Genomic DNA, 27,500 nt, shown 5'->3' with positions numbered 1-27,500 from the left:
GTATGGTGACACAAAGAGAGTGTGTTACTTGTGTTAAAAATACCTACAGTAGGTTTCTGTTTCAATTAGGTGTTACAGCTGTACTGAAATCTGCCTTGGTTACAGACTTTAAAAACGAATTTCCTTATAATATAATTTTTGAGAAAAAGGTTAAAGTAACTACGACAGGTAATTAAAAAACGAATTAACTTCTAATATAACTTTTGAGAAGAAGTTTAGTGAAGACATAGTAAATCTTCTCGAATATTCTAAATTAAAATTAACACAATGTATCAATTCCTATTATACTTCAAACAAATATGCGCATTGTATTTTCTGTAAAAAAAAAGTCCTTTATACGTAACATACGTTAGTATAAACATACACAGATACGTGACAATGTAAATACGAAACATATTCTCTCTCTCTCTCTCTCTCTCTCTCTCTCTCTCTCTCTCTCTCCACCACTTCGTCGGTATCATGCAGCCATAGTCACCTTTAACCAGGGTTGTAAAGGGCTGAGAAAAAAAGCTGGCTCGCTCGCGCGCTCTCTCTCTCTCTCTCTCTCTCTCTCTCTCTCATAAATGTCGACTGGTGGCATTATTTCAACGCTCCAGTGCCGCCAGAGGGCACAACAGCACCTACTGTACTTTGGAGATACCTTACATATGCTTGTTACTTTGACTTCCTGACAGAATTCTTTGTGTTGTTTCTCCATTTTCCGTTAACAGCATTTTTGTGTTGTTTCTCTATTTTTTCGTTAATAACATTGTTTGTGTTGTTTCTCCATTTTCCGTTAATAACATCTTTTCGTGTTGTTTCTCCATAACATTCTTTGTGCTGTTTCTCCATTTTTCGTTAACATTCTTTGTGCCGTTTTTCCATTTTTCGTTAACACCATTCTTTGAGTTGTTTCTCCACTTCTCGTTAACAGCATTCTGTGTGTTGTTTCTCCATTTTCTTTAACAGCATTCCTTGTGTTGTTTCTCCATTTTTCGTTATCAGCATTCTTTGTGTTGTTGATCCATTTTTCGTTAACAACATTTTTTGTGTTGGTTCTCCTTTTCTCGTTAATAGCATTTTCTGTGTTGTTCCTTCATTTTTTTCGTTTTGATACATTTTGTGGGGAGGCCTTGACTTAAATTTAGGGAGAATTTTTGTTTTCTATGCATTCATAACAACAACAATGTTAATACACCTAAATAATATCTTTGTCTCGACATGTTATGGGAACAGCATATGACAATAACTGTGACAATAATAACTCTCTGTGTACGAAATAACAGCAACTAGTAATTAATGAGTTCACAAAAGGACGTTTCATAGAGAGAGAGAGAGAGAGAGAGAGAGAGAGAGAGAGAGAGAGAGAGAGAGAGAGGAATAAGGACGTTTCATATGAGAGAGAGAGAGAAAGAGAGAGAGAGAGAGAGAGAGAGAGATATAAGGACGTTTCATGAGAGAGAGAGAGAGAGAGAGAGAGAGAGAGAGAGAGAGAGAGGGCATTTCATGAGAAAGAGAGAGAGAGGGTATAGGGACGTTTCATGAGAGAGAGAGAGAGAGAGAGAGAGAGAGAGAGAGAGAGAGAGAGAGAGAGAGAGAGAGAGTGGGTTAAGGACGTTTCATGAGAGAGAGAGAGAGAGAGAGAGAGAGAGAGAGAGAGAGAGAGAGGGCGTTCCACGAGAAAGAGAGAGAGAGAGGGTTTAAGGACGTTTCATGAGAGAGCGAAAGGTGTGTGCCCGCGACCTCTTTGCATGTCGTGACTTCAGCATGATGATCGGTTTCAGGGAATGTGTACAAGTGCTTCTCAAGTGCTTGACTTGTACTACTTTTCTTCCTCCTATTCTTAACTTTTCTGAGAAGTTTCTCCTTCTCTGTCTCTTCATTTCAGTAAATGTTACGAACATTTAAAACCCCTCTTATAGTAGGTTAATGCTGGTTAAACATTAATAAAAATTATGAACATTAAAAACTACTCATAGTTCCTGAATGTTGCTTAAACTTTAATTAATTTTAAGGATATTTTAAATAATACAATGGCAAAATTGTATACTGCAAATTGGTAACATTTCCTTAGAGAGAGAGAGAGAGAGAGAGAGAGAGAGAGAGAGAGAGAGAGAGAGAGAGAGAGAGAGACTTATTTGCAACTGTCTAAAGATCTCCAAAACATACTTACAGGATATAAAACAAAGCTTATATAAAAAATAAACACAATCATCGAAAAGAACGTATAACAAAAATTTACAATCGCCTAAAAAAAGTTTTATTAAAAATTCAAAACCGTTCGAATCCATTAACGTTCAAAATCCCGAAACAGTTTTCAAAGTTCAATCCCGAAACAGCTTTCAAAGTTCAAACACGTTTGAGTTCGACCTTGATGAATGAAACAACCTGGAAGGCGAATCAGAAGAACAAAAAAAAACAACAACGCAAGAGAAACTAGAAAAAAAAAAAAACTAGCACGGGAGAGAAGCTGAAATTCCTCAAGGCCTGATAAATCCGTTTGAACAGGATGGTGAGCATAGGTTATCCAAGGTACGCCCGGGGGAATAAATGTCCCACGTATGCCCAAAGGCATACCTCTCCCAGAGATGCCCAGAGGCATACCTCACCCAGGTATGCCCAGAGGCATACCTCTCCCAGGTATGCCCAGAGGCATACCTCTCCCAGGTATGCCCAGAGGCATACCTCTCCAGGTATGCCCAGAGGCATACCTCTCCCAGGTATGCCCAGAGGCATACCTCTCCCAGGTATGCCCAGAGGCATACCTCACCCAGGTATGCCCAGAGGCATACCTCACCCAGGTATGCCCAGGGGCATACCTCTCCCAGGTATGCCCAGAGGCATACATTTCCCAAATATGGCTGTGGCATACAAGTCACAGGTATGACCAAAGGCACACCTGTCCCAGTATGCCCCTGGGGAATATCTGCCCTACGGATCCCCACGGGCATACCTATCCAAAGTGTCCATGGGCGACACCTGTCCCAGGTATACCCAGGGGGGAAAAGTGACAGATATTAATAAATAAATCATTAAGATAACTTTACTGGTCGAAGCTGGCACTGGTAATGCAGTCCACAAGAGAGAGAGAGAGAGAGAGAGAGAGAGAGAGAGAGAGAGAGAGAGAGATTAACAGCCCCAGTCATGGAGTAGGTCGAGTTCAAAGGTCACAGCGGAGGAAGAAAAAAAAGTTACGAAACGAAACAAAAGAAAAAATATATATGGAAAAAGGATTATTACGGCCGAGCTAAATTGGGGAAGGTAATTTCATCCAGGAAATTATTATGTTCGCTTATGCGGTTCTTCATAAAAAAAAAAGTCTTTTATTTTTCTTTTGTTTTTCTTGGCTGACTAACATACTTAAGAAGCTAATAATAGTTATTCCAACACTGCCTAAATTTGGATATATGTGTTGGACGAACCGTCTTGTTTGCAACTGTCTAAAGAAGATCTATAAACATTCTTTTATAAATATCTTCGTCAGAGAGAGAGAGAGAGAGAGAGAGAGAGAGAGAGAGAGAGAGAGAGAGAGAGAGTCTCTCGAAAAGAATGGCGAATTCTTCACTCCACTAGCAACGTCTTGACGAAGTAAACAATACAGAGAGAGAGAGAGAGAGAGAGAGAGAGAGAGACTCAAAAACACTGGCGAATTCCACATTCCACTGGCAACGTCTAATCGAAGGAACTATACACACAAGAGAGAGAGAAAGAGAGAGACCTTTTCGCAACTGTCTAAAGATGATTTCTAAACGTTGTTTTCTTAACTCCTAAAAACATTCTTCAGAGAGATAGAGAGAGAGAGAGAGAGGATCCGGTTCTTGGGCATTGACAAGCATTGTACAAGGACATCAGGATACAGGAAGGAAACTAGGCATTGCATTCCTGAATTAAGATGATTAAGAGAACAAGATCCTGGACACAGTTAACTGACTCTCGAATTCACTATCTCTACGGCTGTTAGTTAATTTGATTAATAACTAGGCTTTTTAAATCAAGGCATATGAACAAACGAGTATTCAAATTCTACAATGAAGGCACCTTTGAGAACAACATTTCTAACAAAATAAATAAATAAATAAAATAAAATATGTATATGTTTACAATATATACATAGTTATAATATATTATATATATATATATATATATATATATATATATATATATATATATATATATATATATATAGATATATATATATATATATATATATATATATATATATATATATATATATATATATATATGTATATATATATATATATATATATATATATATATATATATATATATATATATATATATATATATATATATATATATATATATATATATATATATATATATATATATATATATATATATATAAATGCACGTTAAAAACGAGGATGGGTGAGTAGTATTAAATCTGATGCTAGAAAATAATTAGTGATAATGTTTAAAAACTTTTCAAATAACCAACTATGCAAAAACGTATTTATTTTTATTCGTGGCTACTTAAAACGACTCTGAATGGTTTTAGTGTCAAGGTAATTCCTGGTAATCATTCATGTAAATGCACACACACTCATACACAAACACACACACTTGCAGGAATAAGCGACAAAGGACGTTTAACTGAAGCCTAAGCTTGTTTACACTTAGAACAAGAATTGAGATATATCTTAGTATAGATTAGATTTAATTTTATTTGCTTTCAAATGAAATTTAGACTGTCAAGCCAAGCACTGAAGGGTACTTCCGGCTACTCAAAGATTAATACGATGAAAAGAGGGAGTTGGAGTGGTTGGACAGCAAGACCCAGAATATAAAGCAATAAAGGAGATGAAGTACAAGGATCCAAAGGTGAAATTGGAAGAAAACACCACAGTTACACTAAGAAGTAATAGTTAGAAAGGATGGACAGCAAAACTGAAGAAAAGAAGCGGGAATGGAGGTTAAGTAAAAGGCTAAAAGAATTCGGTGCAGTTAAGGGTCTAAAGAACACTACAAACACCCCACGGTAATGCCTACAGTACACCACATGAGGTATACTGATGGCACTTAGCCCCCTATAGGGATCTAGTAAAGAGAAGAACATGGCAGACCCCATAAAAGAAATATAATTGTATTTTGTACCTGATTATCATATGGGTACAGTACCCCTGCAGTTGCAAATACAGCCTTGAATCCCAAATAATACGTACATAATACTGAAGAGAGAGAGAGAGAGAGAGAGAGAGAGAGAGAGAGAGAGAGAGAGAGAGAGAGAGTTAATTTTCTTACATCTGATTCCAAATTTGTAGGCAATAATATACCTTCTTACCAGTTATTTAAGGGATAAGCAGAGAGAGAGAGAGAGAGAGAGAGAGAGAGAGAGAGAGAGAGAGAGAGAGAGAGAGAGAGAGTGCAAGCAGTTCGATCAGGTTCGAATTTCCGATGAGAAGGCAAAGCAAGCACGTGTCATACACATTTATCAACGAGCGTGCAACTCAAGAATGGCCAGTCACTATAGCAACTACAAAACAACGCAAAAATATTATTATGATATTGAACTATATTCTGATTTCGCAATTAGAGGCGATAAAGCATTTACTTTGGGGGTAAGTAGCACGAGAGAGAGAGAGAGAGAGAGAGAGAGAGAGAGAGAGAGAGAGAGAATGTTAATTTTCTTACGTCTGATTCCAAAATTAGAGGCAATACTGAACCTTCTTACCATTTATTTGAGGGATAAATAGTACACACACACACACACACACACACACACACACACACACACACACAGACAGAGAGAGAGAGAAATGAGGTCTCTGTTACAGCAATCACCATTCCACCATGCCTACGTTAACCGTTACTCGAAAGGTACGGTGGAACATTCTGACAAAACCGTTTTTACAGCTTTAAATCATTTAAAACTCCTTAGAAAATATGAATATGGTAGATTTTATACTTATAAAAACATTATGGGTCTATTAATTAATCTTATTTATAAAATTACTAAATAAAATAAATTCTAATTAACTAAAAATGAAAGCAACAAAATGCTTCGCCTTTATTTAGCTAGAATGTCAGGTTGACAAATAATCAATGGCATATTTTCCATGCAATGTAAAAATTCTCAATTGTGATTCAGTTTTAACCTGATTGGCTTTTAAATTTATGTTCTCTTACTAATTCTTTCACTCTGTGTTTTCTCTCTACATGTGTGGGCATAATTACATTACGCAGTTTTCCCTCTCTTCACCTGTGGGCATAATTATATGAAGTAGTTTTCCCTCTCCACGTGTGGGCATAATTAGCCTATATCAAGTACAAGTTTTCCTTCTCTTCACGTAAGGGCATAATTATATCAAGTACAAGTTTTCCTTCTCTTCACGTAAGGGCATAATTATATCAAGTACAAGTTTTCCCCCTCCACGTGTGGGCATACAGTAATCTATAAAGTAAACTTCAAGAATCTGATGACCTTTCAGACTTCTTTCCAAGCAAAGAAACAAAAACAAAAGAAGAATTCCATGCCTGCCAATGCGGATACGAGAACTTCTTGAAGGGCACGAAAGAAAAAAAAAAGAAAATAAAGGAAATAAAAAAGAAAAATACCAGTCGGACGGGACCTGTGACAAAAATTCCTCAACGTCAGGAACAGCTGATACAAGCTCTAGAGAGGCTTGCAGTCAGCAGCACACTCACTACCTCCCTCCCCCTTCCTCCTTCCTCCCCTTCTCCTCCCCTCCACACACACACACACACACACACACACACACAGTCCTGCGCAGGCGCAGTCGCAGTCGCAGTCGCACTACACGCACAAGCATCATCATCATCATCATCAGCCAACGGAATGTTAAATACCAAGGTCTTTCCCGTGGATAACAATCACTCACACTCGACTAGCTAAAGCTAATCCACTCCTCCTTCCCCTTCCCCACCAACCCACGGTTTCTCCAACTCCCCAAAGCCAAGGGATGTAAGGTAAAGGGGTTGTGTGTGGCCTACGGGAGTGAGGAGAGGGGGTGGGGGAATTTCCTGCACCCCTAAACTTCCGGTGAGTGCAAAGCGTATCGTTGTTCGTTCGCCGTCTCTGTTCCCTTAGAACAACCTTCGCTCTGCTTTCTCCTTTCCCCCCTCCAGAGTCGCAAGTGGCCCTTTGGTCGTTTATTCAAGAAACCCCTTTACCCCTTAATTTAAGGTCCTAGCCCCTTAAAAAGCCTCGAAGAGTAAAATACTAAAAAGAAGAATAATTTGTTACTAACTGCGTTAGATACTGCACAGTAATGGGTTTGAACCAGCTGCTACTACAAATAGCAGCACTATTGTGCTAAAACTTTCGGCGGCAGCAGCAGTAGCAGCTCTCTCTCTCTCTCTCTCTCTCTCTCTCTCGGGGAAACTTTCTACCAATCGTGTTTTCCATCTCATTTACCTCTAACGCCCGTAAAACCAAGAAGAACAGTCGGAATGTTGATGAACTTATGAAAAAGATAAAATTACAAAAGAGATAATAAAAACGATTAATCATAAAAATACAGTGAAATGCTTCCTTACAGGGATTGTATCTCTGAATACAGTTACTGAGTCTCCTGTAGAGAGTTCAAAGTCCTATAGCCTGTATATTATATTTTACACTATTTCAATCCAAAATCACTTAAGAGAGTTTCACAACGACACTGAGGCTTTGGGGTAATCGATCACACACAACAACGGACGGTTATGAAAGGCAGTTCTATTGCACTCCATAAAGAAAGAGAGAGAGATATTGCACATCCGTCCCAGCGGTAACAGCTGGGCCACCAATGATTTGAGACTATGCACGGAATGGGAGCAGCCCACCGGTGGCAGTCAAACAAAATGCGAGGCCTGGCCAGACATCAATAAAATCATCGCGGGCGAATCTACTAGACACGTGAATCTCTCTCTCTCTCTCTCTCTCTCTCTCTCTCTCTCTCTCTCTCTCTCTCTAAAACACATTTTATATCGTTTGCGCTTTTTACTACCATATTTGGACAACATAGGCCTACAAGTTGCGAAATCTGCTAATTATAGGTAAGGGATTTTTAGAATAAGAAAATCGTATAGGCCTATTGCCAACATCAAGCATTAAGAGTAAATAAGAATCAAGATTGTGTATATACACAAATACACATTCATACACAAAAGAGGTAACAGACTTCTAAAACATACAGGGTTACAGAATCGTCGCTGGGTTACCTTGAACTGCCATTCGCATGTATAGTGCATCCAGACACTATGCCTATATTGGAATTTAGCATTGTTAATAAGCATTATTTAACATTATAATTCTATTCGAACATATAATAACGAAAGGTGGCCAATTACTTAATAGAGATTACAAAAGACAAAACTCTTTTTAATCGAAAACTACTGCATATGGTACTACATCCCAATTCACAGCTTCTTTCTGTAAGCTCCCTACAAAAATACAGGAAATTCAAAACGCCTAAATCAGTTCACTTATTTATGGTGTATGAGGATACTGTAATCCTCATACACCATACATCCTCTACGATTTCGTCCTATAAGAAAATCATCGTAAATCCCTAATGCACAAAAGCAACAGGAAACGCAGATGCATATGCAACAGGCACAGAGTGCATTCCCAAGGCGAGGCTACAAAGGTCTAGTGCATTCGTACACCCAACGTTCTCTCTCAACTTTAACTATTTTTCACTCACACAAGATCGTATCTATTTCTTTCACAAAGGAGTGTCAGTTACCTTATATAGCATCTTATGCCACGCTGAGAGAGAGAGAGAGAGAGAGAGAGAGAGAGAGAGAGAGAGAGAGAGAGAGGAAGCCGTACAAGCTTGTGTTTTGCCCTGAAACCGAATTTAACACCGACATCTCTCCCACAAAGCTTCCCAAGAAACAAACATCTCTCCCTCAAAGCTCTCCTCAAGAAACAAACCTCTCTCTCTCTCTCTCTCTCTCTCTCTCTGTATGATGTACCAGTCACATCATTTGGTCTTTTTAATCACGAAACAAATGACTTTGCGATTGGTTCCAAAGCCCTCTGCAGGTGGAACCTAATCCAGGACATAAGTCTACAAACTTACTTTTCTCATCCCCCCCCCCACCCCTCTCTCTCAGCATAACAAATCATTCACATCCCTCAGCCTTTTAAATAACTAAAAAAAATGGCTTGGAGAAAGATTCCCAAGCCTTTCCAGAACATTAGCACCACAGACCTCTCTCTCTCTCTCTCTCTCTCTCTCACACACACACCAGTAATATCCCTAGGTCTTTTAAATCAATAAACAAATGACTTGCTGAACGTTCCAGCGCTCTTTACAGGTGGAACCTAATCGAGAACATTAGTACCACAGGCACAATCAAATTCCACAGTGTTCCCCTTTTCCAAATTGGATTGGAACAAAGGTTCCATTAACAAAACTGAAACTTAGAACGAATAATTAAAGCTCTTAATTCTAACTGTACTCGATTGCCCATTGTTTGGGGAAGGCACAGTGCTTTGAATATTAACGAGAACTCAGTACCAAATGCGCAGTGATCGGGATTACGCACAATGAGCTGCGCGCTCGCTCGCTCGCTCGCTCTCTCTCTCTCTCTCTCTCTCTCTCTCTCTCTCTCTCTCTCTCATAACACTCCTAACATGATGAATGATATTAGCGGTATAGTAAATTCCTAGTTTAGATTATCTGAAACCGTTTCTAAACCAAGTTCCTGAAGAGATGGTGCGAAAGATCGTCTCTAGACCAACTTCTTGAAGCGAAGATAATAAAGAAAAACAGAAGAATGGAAATCCTCTCTCTCTCTCTCTCTCCCTTACATCAGAGGTTAATAAAGAGAGAAGCGCCCATGCAATCTCTTTCTTGCCCAAAAAATTGGCTCAGCGCCACGAAATGTGATCGAATGACAAATTATCCCACTTAGGCCTATAAGACCTCATACATCCACATAATCGAATAGGTCAGCTCACGAGCACATTTCGGTAACTGGCCATTCCCGTTACAGCTATAAGAAAGCTTACACAACGAGTTCTTAGGCCTAGATGGGGCAGTATTAGGCCTACATGGGATAACATACCCTGCTGAAAGACTGCTGAATAACGTACCATAGGCCTAATTAGGTACCGTTATTTTCTCGAAGTTTGTATGTGAATCAAAGCCTAATATATATTTTTTTAATGTCTAAAAAGAACTCTGTAACCTACAATGAGTAATCTACAGGACATAAAGGAGCTCTTTGTTACTCTCTGCAATACAGGAGAGGTCTGTAATCACGGCCATAAAGGAATGCAGTAACAGAATACAGACAGGAAGGACTCTGTAATGAGGAAGTTGAAATGAAGTTGATTTGAAGTTGCGAATGTATTAAGGAAGTGTTGTCTAAACAAATACAGAAAAGACTCTCTCTCTCTCTCTCTCTCTCTCTCGTTAGGCATCGTCATAACGAGGCCTCTGTTAACTGTAACTGTATGTAACTGTATTCCCGGTGAGGAAGTGCCTGTAATTAAATATGATAAGGGGTGACCTTTGTAAATGGATACGTTGAAGAATGTTGTAAGGAAATTACGTTGCTAAACTTTCAAGGTTTATAAGACAGTCTAGGAGCAACGCATTTATTGTGCTGAGAGAGAGAGAGAGAGAGAGAGAGAGAGAGAGAGAGAGAGAGAGAGAGAGAGAGAGAGAGATGCAATTTCACACCAATTATTTACTTATATTTATGTTTATGCTTATACATATCTGGCATTAGAGAGACGACAGGATATCACACAGAGCTAGACTAACTCTCTCTCTCTCTCTCTCTCTCTCTCTCTCTCTCTCTCTCTCTCTCTCTCTCTCTCTCTCCGTACGCAGATGGAGTCACAGAAAAATACTTCCTGATTACTGCCAAGTTTAGCCGCGCGACTCCACAAGGAAAAAATATAAAACAACAACAACAACAACAACAACAATAATAATAATAATAATAATAATAATTATTATTATTATTATTATTATTATTATTATTATTATTATTATCAATATAAGCCTACATAAAACAAGAAATAAAATGCAAAACATTAAAGCAATAGGATTATGTTTCAGAAAATTCAGGATAACTGCTTCATATAATCTAAACGAAAATCCTTGGCCAAGAGTCCTTCCCAGGATCAGTCCTTCACAGGATAGTGGATAAAGAAAGTAGGATACAGGAGTCATGATGAGTTCGCTTTCTGTAAATATTACAGCTCAATAATTCAACTGTCCTTGGTAAATCTTTCGCTACAGGCGTGACCTCCAATTAACTATGGTAGTCACCACAGTATCACTGGTATGGCCTTGATAGTCTCAGTAATAGTCGGATTCAGCGCACTATTAAGATTAGTAGCAATTTACTCCTTTTTATTTATTTATTAATTTGTTAATTTATCTGTTTTTCTAATAACTGATCTCCTCTTTCTGTACTTCCCATTACCTTCTGTTACTTCTTTCAAATGAACACCATAATATTCTTTAGAAGCTTGAATTTCAAGTCAATGGCCCTTTTAGTGGGCTTGTTCCACATGAATAGTGTTCATCTTCTGAATAATAATAATAATAATAATAATAATAATAATAATAATAATAATAATAATAATAATAATACCAACGACGATAATATAAACTATTACTGTACTACTATCACTATTGATAGAATGAACAAAATCATTCTAGATAATAACAGTAGTAAATGAGCATCAAAACCTTAAGTAACACCAATGAAATTGAAAATGCCACATTAACAGCAATATGGAGCACAGCTCAAGCACATTGCTACGAGAGAGAGAGAGAGAGAGAGAGAGAGAGAGAGAGAGAGAGAGAGAGGTACCCTTTTGGTGGATTCGGTCATTGTGAGAACTGGTTATTAAAAGTAACGGCATCAGATCTAAATCTGGAATCAAATTCAATGTGCCATAGGCTTAACTGGTCTGCATGACGCTATGGGTCTATCGAGTCTGCATGGCGACCTGAGCTTGGAATGGCCGAAATAACCGATAGCTTCACAAACTGGAACAGTTGGAATGACATTCCAAGACTAGTATACTGTATACTATTCTTTCCTTTCAGTTCTAGAATTCCAAAACACCTTCCGTGTTCCCCACCTCTATGTTCGTACTTCTAACTGCTATCATTCCTAAACGTTTCCCATGTTCTCCACTTCTATATACGAATCCAGGTAAAAAAAAAAAGTCACAGGTAAAACGTCACAAGTAAAAAGCCACAGAAAAAAGTCACAGGTAAAAAGCCACAGAAAAAAGTCACAGGTAAAAAGCCACAGAAAAAAGTCACAGGTAAAAAGTTACAGGAAAAGTGTCACATTAATCTTTCTTTCCTAGATAGTGACTCCCACGGGTTTTGAACCGGTATGTATACACCTTTGCGACGTGTTTAGTACAAGCCCGTTGGGATGACCGTAAAAACATAAATAAAAGACTGTAAATACCATAAAGATAATGACCCCCAAGAAATATTAGTCCTAGATAACGACCCCCGAAAACCCTTGGGGGTCACTATCTAGGAAAGATCCAAAATATTTTCTGTTTTATTACTTTAATTGCTTTAATTGCCACCACACATTAATGTGACTTTTTACCTTTAACTTTTTTTCTAGCCAAAATTGTGACTATTACAGACCACCCTATATACTCCTCTCCCACTAACCTCTGATATTTCGAAACTGAAATGTCCCTCACTTCAATTTCAACTAAAATCATGAGATTCTAAAGTTATCTCAAAGTTATCTCAGCGTTCCTGTGGGTGCTGTAACATAACGTCAGTATCAAATGGCAACTGCCATCACTGTGAGAGTAAAAGTCAGTGTTATCAATCAACAGGCGAAAGAGTAGGCCAAGTTATGTACTTTTGGTCACAGCAACTGTCATCTGGTTGTGAGAAAGTACTTTCATTTGTCACTTATTCCTGTACATTTAGAAACACAAATTAGGCCCAACTTTAACACAACACAAAACGATGTGATGCAGAAACACAGGTAATTATAAATACTGTCCGTTATTCCTGTACATTTTACAAACACAAATTAAACACAAATTTAACACAACACAAACAGATGTGTTGTACAAATACTGGTAATATAGGTCTAAATACGGTCTCTTGTTTCTGCACAATTTACAATCACAAATTAGGCCCAACTCTAACAAAACAGATGTGTGGCAAGAATAAAAGTAACAAACATAAAGAAAAATAAATTCTAACAAGCAAACATCAATTTAACAACAGCTACATAAAACACTTGACAAAAATGTACAAAGCGAGATACAGTCATACACTACCAATTAACTTCATGTTGATATTTACACGACATATTCCATGCTGTTTCCACGAACAATACCTACATTCGTCTGTGGATTTTAACCCAGACTCAAGCTATCACTGATATTAACACGACAATTACGCGCATCGATTCTAAGTAAATAATAAGTGACACACTTGTAACTGGTGAAAGCATTACTTATAGGCTACTTCCAGAAGTTCGACGGTCTCTGAATTCCTACCTGGAGTCTGGGAAAGGAAATTATTCATCATTCATTCTTCAGGCGGAAATAACTAAATAAATTCAGAGCTGACGTCAAGGTTACTTGAAGGCTTTATAGACTTTTAGACTTTTGACAAAAGCAGAAGTATGCCTTGTTTTTTAATGACCTTATTCACTAACGTGATTTGTGAGGGACTTTCTACCGGATATCAAATGGATGCTGTTGAGTTCTGAATCACATTCATTCAACTGTGGCTCTCTCTCTCTCTCTCTCTCTCTCTCTCTCTCTCTCTCTCTCTCTATATGTGCATAGTATTATATATGTATAATACTATAAAAACATTATATATATATATATATATATATATATATATATATATATATATATGTATATATAATATATAAAATAACGAAGCAGAAACAAAATTGCCTTGTGACGATAAAGGTTGATAACAAACACAAATATATATCTTTAATTCACTGCCAAGGTTGACGAACCTTGTAAAACAAAATTATATAAAAGCCTTAAAATGAAATGCAAAAAAAAAAGAATGAAAGAAAAATAAACTTCTAAAAATGAAACAGAAAAAAGACAAAAGAATTTATCAGCAACCCGACTGACTCTTCCATTCAAATCTCAGCCACTCCCCCCCGCCCTCCGTCTTCCTTGTGGCTTTCTCCCATCTCTCTCACATGTTCTCCCTTCTCCCAACCCACAAACCCCACTCTTTCCCCACCCGCTAACCCACACCAAACCCCACAGTCGGTCTATTCATGAGAACAGAAACTCCTTCCAAAGGCAGACCACTGATATGGCAACAGTCACATCAGAAGGTGCATTTCTTCCTATTCTTGACGGAAGGGAGACGGCTCGGGTCAAGGCACTCTTCTAATAATAATAATAATAATAATAATAATAATAATAATAACTTACTATTTACAATGACGTCACACTGCACCATTATAGCGGCTATAACAACTTTTATTATCACGCGGTCCCACTTATCTCCAAATCAACAATTAAGATAGTTATTTTAAGACCCAGATGCTTAACTTACCCACAGATGCCGGAAGGCTACGCCATTTAAATATATTAAAGGCCTAGGTCTACACTCTGCTATTAGCCATTTACATATGTGAGGTTTTGATGTAAATAATAACTATAACAATAATAACTTGTCCAATTGTAATGCCTACCCAGTATATACAATTCAGTAAGTAAAAAGTGATTCTAATACATGAAAATACAAAAAAAGTACATACGCAAAAGGTAAAAAAAAAATATAAAGCCTAGGCCTAGATACTAACATAATCTGTTTGCATATGTGGGGTTTGGAGGTAAATAATAATATCATAACAAAAATGCATTGTCCATTACTATGCATACCAAGTACATGCAACTCAATAAATAAAAAAATAACTTTAAATACATGAAAGTACAAAAAACCCACAAGTAAAAAGTTAAAGCGCGACATTTGCGTGAAGGAATTCCAGGCATTCTCCATTGTTGACCCTACCACGAATACAATAATTATCAAAACAGGATATTATTATGGTATTTATACACCAACAGGTGTTACAGTATACTTACTCGTGCAATATACAATACACCGTATCTATATACACACATACATCATTGATGCATAGTTAAATCGATCACAAACACATTTATTAAAGAACATAATGCACAAACTGGAAACGCGTGGTCACGTGATCCAGTGACGCAATAGTCTTAACTGACACCAGGTGCAGAAAATGGTCTTGATGACCTCATAAGCACCGAAGACAATTCTATCACTATAATTAATTCAGTATCGAAAGCCTTGGCGATAAAATTCAATGCAGGACATTGAATTAAAGTTTATTCGATACAAGACATTCAGTTAAAGTTATATTCAAGACAGGGCATTCAATTAGAGTTATATTAACCGTTTATAACAGTGATCACGAATATTTTTAACTTATTTTGCAAACTCAACTTGTCATTGCAACAATGTGAGAATGGCAAACAAGATAATATATTTAGTATATACAACATCAGTGCACAAACACACCTCAGGGCTATTTAAATTAATTAAATCCTTAAGTATGACATAAGTACCATGAATGTTATTTTTCCTAACAAACAAGCTTTGGAGTTATATTTAGATGAGCCTTGAATATATATTTATAAAGAGCAGTACTATATAAATAAACAAAGAGAATTTGTATATTATTTAATATACAATTTGCAAGTATATAAGCCTACGTTTTTGTTTATTACAGAATCCATAAGGGCTGTAACTCATTACAGTGTCAATTTCGATCTGACAAAGTAAGCCTTGATGCACTGTATGTCAACCTTGTTTTGTTACAAGGTTTGTGAGAAGGGAAGTTTCCTGTGAAATTTCGATACTAATAAAACCTCCCACACAATTATTTAGACTTTTTAAAACGTACTGTTTTGATTCATATTCATACATATTACAACAAGAAGGGGGCGTGGTTTAAATGTCCCAACTAACAAAGATGTAAGTCTACAATAATTTACCTTAATATGCCTTTTATTGCACCAATCTAATCCTTATAAGAGTAGGGAAGTTTCCTTTGAAACTAGGCTATACTATTAATAAACGCTTCCACAAATGATTTAGACTTAAAACAAATCTTAATTTTATACATATTACATCAAGAAGGGGGCGTGGCTTACAGTACCCCACCAACAAAAATGTAGGGCTACAGCAATTCACCTCTAAATACCTTTTATTGTATAAATCAAATCCTTTCACGAAATTTTTTTCTTTGTTATAACTACACCAACAACGTGTCAAGCCTGATAAACTCAAAATATTTAATTAAGGGACGTAACATGATATGTAAACCACTCACTAATATAGCTTCCGCCCAAGACAGGTGAAAAAATTGCCAAATACCTCAATTCTTCTAGTATTTTTAAATTCATCTTAACAAAAAATCGTGATACACTTTACTTTAAAATGTCTAATTGGATTAAGGAAACGATTCTCTGCATTAAAATAACATTTATATGCATGTTTTTATTATTATTATTATCGGTCCAACATTCCGACAAAAGAACTCGTTTTCCTTCCCAGGACAACCTGTCAGTGAGTCTCCATCCACACTAACTCGCTCACGCACGTACGCACAAACATACCACAGGAAACTCCTAAGACAGGTGTATCCTGGCCTTACCTTCCCTTTAATCCCTGTATCCTAGGTCCTCCCACCCAGGTTATCCCACAGTTACTGTCAAAATCACCATTATTTACCTGACAGGAAGTTGTAGGCCTATATACCTGTTCTTACCCGAGTAAGGTCTACATGAAAATAAGGAACTGCTATATACCTGTTTTTTCCCGTGTAGGCCTACAACGAAAACAAGGAATTCAATATATATACTATTCAATGAATTCAATATACCTGTTTTTTCCCGTTTAGGCCTATGATGAAAACATGTAATTCATCCAACATTTAGCAAACAACCGTAGTCTTTTCGTCTAAAAAACGACTACAAAGCCATAAGACGAATAATCTCTTAATGTTTGCAACACAGCAATTACCTTTTTATTAAATGTAATCCGCTAATATTGTTGATTAAGCTATCATAGGCCTATAAACTGAGGAACTAACAGGACACCTTAGCAAACTTGAATTAAAAACACGAGCATTATTGGCCTGGATACAAGAGGGATCATTTCCTTACATTCCTTAAAAAACTGAAATATATAAACTACCTTCAATAACCAGGTTAAGTACATCACAACCTGCTATATAATCATCTTTCACAGTTGAATATAGGCCTAGGCGCGCCTGTATAAGTAAATTCATTTACAAAACGGCATTTACGAACGTCGATAAAAATACATTGTTATTACAGTATAAACTATGAATCAAAGCCTTCTTTTAAACTTGTAAGCAACGTACGAATCGAAGCTTTATTTTTAAACTTGTAAACAACGTATGTATTAAAGCCTTATTTTTAAAGTTCTTAACAACGTACGAATCTGGGCCTTATTTTTAAACTTGTAAACAACGTATGAATCAAAGCCTTATTTTTAAAGCCTTAAGAATCATGAAAAAAAATCGTTGGGACTACCTAGAAATATAAATAAATAAATATATAAATAAACTGAAATTGCAATAGAAATGAACCTATTACTCTAAGTCAGGTCAAACGAAAGAACCAGGTCAATGAAATATTCAGTCTTGAAGAAGAAAAAGAAGTAGGGGGAAGAGGAGGAGGAGGAGGAGGAAAAAAAAAAGAAGCAGCAGCCAGGAGGAATCGATGTCCTTGTTTCTCTAAGGTCTCCTCCTCCTCCTCCAACGCCTTCGTCGTGTTTGAGGAGACGTCGCTACCGCAAATAACGACACAAAATAAGGCATTCCTTCGATAATAATAAAAATAAGATAAGGTAGAACTAAGTATTAACATCGCATTCCGCGTCTAAATAATAGCTCCCTGCATGACAACAGAGACAGACTAGTAGACATTTTCCGTAAATAAGAGATACCTAGAAAAGGAGAGAAAGATTAATAAAAATGGCAATTCTCCGTCAACGTACCTCAATCTAAATCCGCGTAAATCATCCGAGTAACATTCATAATCACCTGTAATCGTCCTATAAACACCTGTAATATCACAGTCTCGAAAAATGGTACAGATAAAGGAGAAACACCCAGGAACTAAGAACGCGCGATCACACACCCTTCCTCACTGGTTGTTCCCTGCGTACTGATCTCCCCCTCTATGTCTCTCTTTCTCTCTCTCTCTATCTCTCACTGTCTCTCTCTCTCTCTCTCTCTGGGTTGAAACGAGCGATGGGTGGCCCCCAGAGCTCTCTCTCTCTCTCTCTCTCTCTCTCTCTCTCTCTCTCTCTCTCTCTCTCTCTCTTCTCGCTGGGTCTGGGGTTTGTCCGGGTACCCATGGCCTAGTGGGGTACGGGGTGGGGAAGGGGCTGTCGTGACAAGGAAGAAGGAGACTGTTGTGTAGTGGTTCTCAGTTCATAGTGGCGGCGTTGCGCCGTTGCGCCGTCGCTAAACGAAGATTATTTTGTAATATACGATAAAAAATAGGAGAATAATTTTACAAAATAGGATTCAGGCTCTCCTGCAAATATAGGGCTTGTAAAACAAAAGAACCACGATGTTTATAACCGAGTGTCCTATACGAGGAAATAAAACGGAGCAAACATACTCTGAAAAGGAACTGTCTTTTGATGCTCGGGCTTTTGCTCTGAATATACTTTATAAACTTTTTAGTTTTCCTTATTCTTGAATATTCTGAGTCATGTTTAATCCATGACTCGTGTCAAAATTGTAAATTAACGTACATAACGAAGTGATGCAGCGATCCTCTTTTAAAGACGAACATGCACTTAGCCTAACTCTCGCATCGGAACTGTCTTTTGATGCTCGGGCTTTTGCTCTGAATATACTTTATAAACTTTTTAGTTTTCCTTATTCTTGAATATTCTGAGTCATGTTTAATCCATGACTCGTGTCAAAATTGTAAATTAACGTACATAACGAAGTGATGCAGCGATCCTCTTTTAAAGACGAACATGCACTTAGCCTAACTCTCGCATCGGTCTAAAACCCCAAATGGATAATGCAGTGTCATAAGCGACACTCGAAAGGTTTCACTGAACTGCATTGTAAAGCTCACATTACACGATTATCCAGAATACGACTGGGAAATAATTGAAACAAAGCATGTCTGATAATCTTTGCTACGCAGTTAAATTTAGAGAAATGTGTCAAACTCTTCATACACATGCACACTCAATCTGATGGCACCTCAGTTTTACTTTCTATGGCTTCTGATTCTCAGAATTTATTCATTTTATCATTTTCATATCTCTCAGCCTTCACAGGCATCTTGCAGTCTTCCATTTCCATCAGCAAACATAATTTCAAACCTATCATGAGAATGAACCTATTAGGTATTTGACAGGCCTACATCCCGCTCACTATAAGACTTTTTCTGGGCTTCTCCAGAAATTCACTTTCATTTAGAAACTTCCTGGTTAAAAATGATAATCCTGGCCAGAACTTCAGCAAAATTCTTTGACTCTACAGTTCCTGAATATCAAAATATAATTTGGAGTCATAAGCTTTCCTTAAACGTGTGGCTTACATGGTGTAAGTCACCTCGCGTCCAAGTGTCCAAGAAACTTGAGTTTCGTGTAACATTTTTCTTGACAAGTCAAAAGATACCGGAATGTCTGGTATATGACCCACCTGGCTAGTAAGTGAACCCACCCTAATTGCAGGTAAATATTTAGTATTATCTGTGTCCATTCTACCTGACAAAAAAGATGTCAGAAATTTCAAAGAACTTGCCACTTTCTGTACCGAGTGTGACATCTCTTATAAGATGGCTTGGGTTTCATGCTAGACCTAGTATGCATTCCTCAGATTTTGTAACCAGTTGCACTGTCTATATGCATATGTGAGGTATGCTCTTTTGGAATGCAGAAGAGCTTGCATTACACTAGCATTTCCACTGGCAGAATTTCTGAAAGTTCTGAATAAATTAAGAATAGACTGAAATTTAGGCTGACTTCACAAAGGAGTCCCAGGATTGAAGATAATCGATAACAATCAATTTATTATTATTATTATTATTATTATTATTATTATTATTATCATTATTATTATATAGATAAATCATTTTTCATACAGAATAAGCCCACAAGGGCCACTGACTTGAAACTCAAGCTTCCAAAGAATATGGCGTTCATTTGAAAGAACTTAAATAAGATGAATGGAAATACAGAAAGGGAGAAAAGTAACCTCTCTCATTTATTATCCCAATACAATATTCATTGATGATAAGTATAAGTAACTGAACAACTGAACTTATACTATAAGGGAAGACTCTGATATCTTGAATGAAATGGAATGAAATATAAGAATTTAGGCCAAAGGCCAAGCACTAGGACCAACGAGGTCATTCAGCGCTGCAAGACAAACTGTGAGTAAAAAGGCTTTAGAGGTGTAACAGGAGGAAACCCTTTTGCAGTTGTATTATGAAACAATTGTTAGGAGAGGGTTGAGAAAAGTAAGATGGGAGAGAATATGAAAGGAGGTACAGCAAAAAAGAATGGAAGCGGGTTGCAGCTTGGGGCCGAAGGGACGCTACAACGAACCTTAAGTAATGCCTACAGTGCACCACATGTGGTGTTCTGACGGCATAACCCACACACAGCATTAAAAGGAGGATTTATGACTTGAAATATTTTATGAAAAGGTCAAGTTTTAAACTAATTTGATATGATGCAAGATAATATAATCATTCAAACATTCTTCCCCCTAATTTTGAACTGTAAAGCTTCTCTATACATAATTCCATAAGTAAATGTTCCCGCCTGGTTTAAACAGATTTAAATTTGGCATAACAATGATTAACGTCGACAGAGCCGTTAAGAGAAGCTGCTCAACACTCGAACAGTGTTTATCCGTCACTCCAAAACTAAAGTGACGTTTCTCTCTCTAACAAACACCAGAATAGCTAAGTGTGTAAAATCTGTGCCAAACTTGGTCCAAAAATTTATCTAAAAATTTGTCCCAAAATTGGATGAAAATTGGTGCCAAAACTGGTCTCAAAGTTTCTGCCAAAATTGGTTTCAAAATTGCTGCCAAAATTGGTCTCAAAATTGTTACCAAAATTGGTCAAAAACTACTGCCAAAATTCGTCCCAAAATTAGTGCCAACACTTATGGCAGTTTTACAGTCATGTGTGAATCTCATGCCAAGACTTTTAATTAATAAATATTAAACAATGACAAATTACTTGTTTATTTTAGTTGAAATGTGTTTACCCTTTTACTTCGAATTTTGAAATTCCATGATAAAACTGGGCAAAATCTGATAACTGATCTTTTCTTTTTCATGTAAAAAAAATTACTTCTAAACTTCGATATATCACCTTAATTATGGAAAAACAATATATATATATATATATATATATATATATATATATATATATATATATACCCCATATGAAAAATGGGAAAAAGCACGTTAAACGAAGAAGATTATATATATATATATATATATATATATATATATATATATATATATATATATATAAAAAGATAAAATCCACGAAGGAAACTAGAAACTATGTCCTTTACTTAGCAGACTGAAGAAATATATAAGTATGTTTACAACGCTCATATAAATGATAGATGTGATTATAAAGGAAACATATGTACCTGGCCTTGAAGAATTAGTAGAACTGCAAAAACACTTAAATATTTAAGTCAAAGGATTAGGATCAACCGTTTAGGAGCAGGGACAGGACAATTTAAAAGATTATACAGACTGAACCTAAAAATTTTTAGTACAACACAATAAAACAATAATAACTATAAAAAAAAAATTGTTTACAAAGAAAATACGGATATATAGAAAATATATATCAAGTAGCTAACAATTAAGTATAAATGACATTTTCTAATACACGATTCCAAATAATACATGGGGATTAAAATAAACTGGAAGTAAACATAATGTACCTGGAAAATCTTTCGATCTGGCAATCACTGAACTTTCAAATTTATCACAAAATTGAATATAGAATTAGTTTTGAGAACTGCCAAAATCTTTGCTAGATTGGCCAATATAAAAGAGGCAATTCAGGATTAAATATTTAAGTTTTCTTTAGGGCTATTTTTATTAACATTCTTTTGAAGTGTTATTAAAAGGATTTACATTAAAAGGTTTTAACAATGATTTTATGTTCGTTCTTAGGGAGCAGGGACAGGACAATTAAATAACATAAATCTGATTATGTATTCAATTTCTTTAGGTTCGTGAAAAACATGAAGAAAAAAATTGATATTTTGATGTTGAGGTGATGGCCTAAAAAAATGTTTAAATTGTACAAAATACAAATTTTCATTGAAATGGTCTCTCTTTTTGTGTAAAAAATAATAACTTTTTCAAGATGAAACAATGGATGGTACATTACAAATAAAAAATTATATTAAACATAAAATATCGGATATATAGAATATAAATGATATTAGTATATCGTTTTTCAAAGAATTCCATGTTTGAATTAAGTTGCAGTGATTTTTGGTATCTTTTCAACTCGGTCATTCTTGAACAAGTTTTCTAATTTACAATCACCCATTCAACGGTGTCCAAATCAAGTCATAAAAAGAACTAGAAAAAGCCAGAATTTCAAATCAGCTACAGTGAAAAAAATTTATGGAAAACTTCTTAAACTACAGATGATAAAAAGAACTAATAGGTGGACAGTTAAATTTATCTAGTAAACAAATAAGTGAAAATAAAACAGACTTTCCGATTGCGTCGTCCCTATGTTACCTTACAAAAAATTGTTTTAACAGGATGAAAAAATCCTTAAAGATAAAAAGAACTAATAAAAAATTTCACACAAAGAAAAACAATCACAGAAAACAATCTTATGCCTATTATCAGTGCTGTTGGCTCAATATCATATAAACTTTCGAAATATATTACCAAACTCTTGTCTCCGTTACTTGGAACTATCTCAGATTCTCACGTATATAATAGTCTAGATTTAGTTGATAAATGAAACAAAATCACTTTTTGCCCCACTGATACATTCGTTAGTTTTGATGTTTGTTCTCTTTTTACTAAAGTCCCTATAGATTCTATTTTAGAGTATCTTAGTAATGAATTAATCCATCATGAATTACCTCTACCTGTAAGTCATATCATTTCTCTCACTAGGTTGTGCATTTGTGATTGTAAGTTTATATTCAATGGTGCATTTTACCAACAAATATTTGGTATGGCAATGGGCAATCCTTTATCCCCACTCCTCTCAAACCTGTACATGGAATTCTTTGAAAAACGATATATACCTAATATCATTTATACTCCTTTAAAGTGGTATAGGTATGTTGACGATATTTTAGCTGTTTTGCCTGCTGGTATTGATGTAAATGATTTACTCTGTAATTTGAATAACCAGGTACCATCCATTAAGTTTACGTTAGAATTAGAAAAGACAATTGCCTCCCTTTCTTAGATGTTTTAATACATAGAGAACCATTTCAATGAAAATTCAGTATCTATAGGAAACCAACCAACAATTTAACTTATGTCCATTTTTATTCAGGCCATCACCTCAACATCAAAATATCAATTTTTTCTTCTATGTTTTTACGAGCCTTGCGCATTGTCAGTCCCCAGTATTTGGATAAAGAAATTGAATACATAAGAAAAATAGGGACAGATTTATGTTATCCTTCACATATACTAAATATTTGTTATAACAAAGCCCACAAAAAGTTTTATAGTGAAAGTAACAAGAAGAAAGAAACCCCTAATCCCTAAGAACATTCTTAGCTTGCCTTATTTTAGTGGTTTTGAAAACATAAAATCATTGTTAAAACCTTTTAATGTAAACCTCGTTTTTTCGTATAATAACACACTCAAAAGAATGTTAATAAAAAATAGCCCTAAAGAAAACAACAACATAATATATAAAATTCCATGTTTGAACTGCCCCTCTTTTTATATTGGCCAATCTAGCAAAGATTTAGATGTACGTATTAAGCAACATAAGTATTCAGTCAAAACTGGACAAGCATCCAATGCTATATTCATTCATTTAAGTGAAAACTCTCACAGGATAAATTGGACTGAAAGTTCAGTGATTGCCAGATCGAAAGATTTCCCTTCAAGAAATCTATTGGAGTCCGCTATTATCCAGCTTACTTCCAGTTGTAATTTTAATCTTAGCCCTGGCATGTATTATTTGGACCCCTGTATTAGAAAAATGTTCATGAATGACCTAAAAGATAAAATCACTGACTTAATTACAAGTTAGCTACTTGATATATATTTTCTATATATCCGTATGTTTAATATAATTTTTATTTGTAAAAATGTTCATCTTGCAAAAAGTTATTATTGTTTACAAAAAAAGAGAATTATTGTGTTGTACTAAAAATTTTTAGGTGGTCAGTCACGAACCTGTATAATCTTTTAATTGTCCTGTCCCTGCTCCTGAACGGTTGATCCTAATCCTTTGTAAAAACCTCTTAAATATTTAATCCTGTTTTTGCAGTTCTACTAATTCTTCAATTGTGTTGGATTCCAGGTACATATGTTTCCTTTATAATCCCCATCTGTCATTTATATGAGCTTTCTTTGTAAACATACTTTTATATTTCTTCAGTCTGCTAAGTAAAGGACATAGTGTCGAAAGGCCTCGCAGCACTCCAGTGTTTCCGTTTCCTTCGTGGATTTTATCTTTATTTATATATTCATCACGTTCCATCTTTTCATGATTCAGTTATACATATATATATATATATATATATATATATATATATATATATATATATATATATATATATATATATATATACACATACACACACACACACACACACATATATATATATATATATATATATATATATATATATATATATATATATATATATATATATAATATACATATACATATATATACTGTAGGTTCATCACCTACTCAGTTAAAATATGAAACATGGCAGTGGCCCGAGTTGATTTTTTATCTGAAGCCACTACTTGGAGCCCCACCCTCTAATTTCCTTTTCCAAAACTAGAGGGCTTTGTACCTTGATAGATAGTAAGAATCTCGATAAAGCGAAGTTCCTGTTGAATAGAATATCCTTATGAAATGTGAGCAGTGAACGCCCCCTTAGAAGCTCAGAGGTCAATAACCGTAGAATCAGTCAGTCAAAAAGCCTCTCTCTCTAAAATATCTTTATTAATGTTTCTCTAAATTTTAGTAATGTTTCTCCAAACCTTATAAACAATGTTTCTGCAAACCTTAGTTATAATCTTTTTGCAAGTCTTAGTGATAATGTTTCTGTAAGCCTTACTAATGTTTCTCCAAATCTTGGTAATAATGTTTTTGTAACTCGTAGTAATAATATTCTGCAAATCTTAGTAATGTTTCTGCAAGTTTTAGTTATAATGTTTCTGAAAATCAAGGTAATAATGCTTCTGCAAGTCTTAGTAATATTTATGCCAGTGTTAGTAATGTTTCCCAAATCTTAGTAATGTTTCTGCAAGTTTTAATTATAATGTTTCTGCAAATCGTGGTAATAATACATCTGCAGTTCTTAGTAATATTTCTGCGAGCCCTAGTAATAATACTTCTGCAAATCTTCGTAAAGTTTCTCCCAATCTATGTAATGCTTCTCCAAATCTTAGAAATGATGTTTCTGCAAGTTTCTGCAAATCTTAGTAATGTTTCTGCAAGTCTTCGTCAGAATTCTTCTGCTAGTGTTCCTCTTCTTCTTGCTAGGAGAAGGTTAACCTACGCTGAGAGAGAGAGAGAGAGAGAGAGAGAGAGAGAGAGAGAGAGACTCATTCTTCTTTTGAGCAGGCCGCAATCCCTTTGGCGTAACGGGCATTACAACAGGGCGGCGTCCTTATGACGCTACTAATGTCTTTTATGCGTAACCGCCTCCGTCAAACCTATTCGCCTATTTACCGAAAGGCCTAATAATGCCTACTAATCCTAAGCCTGTGTCTGTCACTATTCCTTGCAAAAAGGACATTTAGCGTTACGTTACGTAACTCGGTTACACGTGGACTTTTAGGTCTGTTGTTTGTAAACAAAATGGTATACGTAACATGGATGGAAGACAGTCATGATTCATGATTTAATACGTGACATCATTAGGGAGACTGGTCGTTTTTCTAGGTCGCCGGGGGAACAACAAGGGTTTTCTAGTTGAGATTTGTTGCTAGTAAGGTTTTCTTTGATGCAGGACTGTCACAGCATATATATATATATATATATATATATATATATATATATATATATATATATATATATATATACATATACATATACATATACAAATATATATATATATATATATATATATATATATATATATATATATATATATATACATATACATATACATATACATATATATATATATATATATATATATATATATATATATATATATATATATATATATATATATATATATATATAATAGAATCGAGTCTATAATTGAACAAACTAAATATTTTGATATACGCACTAGGGCATACAGAAAACCACTGATAAAGACAGAAAGAGCAAAACAGAAAAGACGTTAATTGAAACTAAGTGATAACAGATGCCGAGTTTAACCGTTCGTCGCCTGCGAATCAAATTGGTGTTTACCTCATACAACACTGGGCAAAAAGATGAACTAATTTAGATCTTGACCCTCCCGGTGACCTCTCGCACACCATAACATTAACTCGATAACAACTGTTGAACAAACTGCATAGACAATTAAACGTGAAACATTAATGGAAAAGGGAAGCCCATCTGGACGAAACTTGGGAAAATTATACCAGATTTAGGCATCGAACCCATACCCATATATACGAAGGCTCTGGAAGCAATCAGTTAGAGAAAAGGCATCAGGGCAGGGAGTGTGCGAGATGTGTGGAGAGGTGACAGTGAAAGCTCGAAGAGATTTGTGAACTTATACAAAATTTCTGAATGCCCACAGTCCAGGTGAAATTCTAAGTCCAAGAATTTTACAATGTGCCTTTTAAGATAAAGACTCGGTCACTACTTCCCATTGAAAGGTGGAAAAAGTCATACAGCTTAAAGACTAAATAAATGTATTTGAGGGGAAACATAAATTTCATTTAATCAAAATGTATAAAAGGAGAACTTGTGAAAATTTGGAAGGTAGCTGACATCTGAGCACGATAAGTGAAGCTCCAGCATAGTTAATTATCGAACAACTTGTTCCTACGGAAGTGAAAGCAAGCAGTACAACAGGCAGTTTATAAGAAGTGAATACCTTCCCCACTGCATATATATATATATATATATATATATATATATATATATATATATATATATATATATATATATATATATATATATATATATATATATATATATATATATATAACACATTCAAGGTCACAGTCAAGTTATTCAATGCCCATCGTATTCGAGGACGAAGGCCAAGTCATTCAGGGTCAAAGTCCAAGTTATCCAAGGTCACTGGGCCAAGTAAGTC

At 35.6% G+C, this 27,500-nt stretch overlaps 1 protein-coding gene across 10 annotated transcripts in view; it reads right to left on the bottom strand.

Annotated features, from left to right (window-relative positions):
• Positions 1-27,500, bottom strand: part of LOC136845304 (guanine nucleotide exchange factor for Rab-3A-like) — a 292,347-nt gene that overhangs the window by 104,770 nt on the left and 160,077 nt on the right. For 3 of the 10 annotated variants that reach the window (XM_067115508.1, XM_067115510.1, XM_067115506.1), the window contains exon 1: positions 18,012-18,261. The exons of 6 other annotated variants lie outside the window; for them this stretch is intronic. The gene's annotated coding sequence lies outside the window, so the exon portion shown is untranslated. Of the gene's footprint in view, positions 1-18,011; positions 18,262-27,500 lie in introns of those variants that run through there. One more of the 10 variants, XM_067115509.1, reaches the window with a different exon arrangement.

The sequence above is a fragment of the Macrobrachium rosenbergii genome, chromosome 13, assembly GCF_040412425.1.
Source record: "Macrobrachium rosenbergii isolate ZJJX-2024 chromosome 13, ASM4041242v1, whole genome shotgun sequence".
Lineage (NCBI taxonomy): Eukaryota > Metazoa > Arthropoda > Malacostraca > Decapoda > Palaemonidae > Macrobrachium > Macrobrachium rosenbergii.
The sequence above is the reverse complement of the archived record's forward strand: the minus strand, read 5'-3'. Positions and strand labels throughout refer to the sequence as shown.